We start from the raw sequence: 1,228 nt of genomic DNA on the forward strand, positions 1-1,228 counted from the left end.
CTGAATATTGCCCAAGAGCCCCTGGTACAGTTTTTGAAGACCCATTGAGAGCTTCCTACAAAGCCTTTTTTCCTACTCCCCCTGCAAGGAAGAGACAAAGTGCTGCGACAGAGAGCCCGCATTGGCAGTCATGGTAACCTTCACCTCCCCTGATCGGGACTGAGCTTATCAATATGCTCATCACCACATGGGACCACATCCCACCAAGACTTCACCCAAGTCAGAAGGAAATGACTTCGGCCAAACTGCAATGTATCCCGGGCCCAGTCGACGAGCGCTGCGCTCTCCTCGCATCACGACATTGAGAAACAGTAACTCGGTTAATCGTGTGCCAATCTACCACTACCACGAAACAAACAAATTCCAGCTAGAAGGCATACACTTCACGATGACATACTACACGCAATGTAACGCTATCTTCCTTTGGGACAACCTCTGGTCAGCGGGCCGAGGCTTGAGGCTCTGAGCCCTAATGGTCTGCTATAGAGAGTCGCACGACGGGAACTTCGTGCTGTCAACGGGACCGATCTATCCGAGGAAGTTGGTCGAGGACATTCACGATTGGACTGGGCTGCTGTCTGAGAGCAGTGGTCAAGTGAAGCGGGACGAAGATCCTCACCGTCCGAGCAGAGGCAACTGTGGAGCGCGCAGAGGGAGGTGGGAAGGAACACCCAGAGAAGGCCGACGAGGGTTTGATTGGAGTACTCCTGGCAGAGGGTAGCCTGAGAAAGGACCGTACTACTTGAGGTGACTATCAGTCAAGGAGACATTCGATAATCACGTTCACCCGTCCCAAGGCCATCACCACATTCACTACGCTCACCATTTCGCCGTGTGTTACGAAGAACCAGAAAAATACGTATAGATATTACCGGTATACTACTTTCCCTGTAGAAGTGTATTAGGATTCCGCTGTGGCTGTTTTATTTCCGTGAATTCTATAAGTTCCTCTAACAAGTCAATGAAGCCTCCGCCAATTCCAGCCTGGTCTACAGCAGCGGCCGCTCTCACTGTCGAGAACGATTGACTGGTCAAAGACGTTAGACCTTCACGAGGGGACTTAGCCAGGACGAACGAGTCCTCCGCCTGTGAGAAATATGGAGTTGCCACTTTAGTCAAGTTCCGCTTTGGTACCCCTAGGGACGATAGTGACGAGTGGATCGACCCTCTCCTGCTCGGTGGGTCGAGCTTACGACTTGATGACTGTGGAGCTACGCCAGGCATAATG

The sequence above is a fragment of the Perkinsus marinus genome (assembly GCF_000006405.1).
Source record: "Perkinsus marinus ATCC 50983 genomic scaffold scf_1104296939894, whole genome shotgun sequence".
Taxonomy (NCBI): Eukaryota; Perkinsozoa; order Perkinsida; family Perkinsidae; genus Perkinsus; species Perkinsus marinus.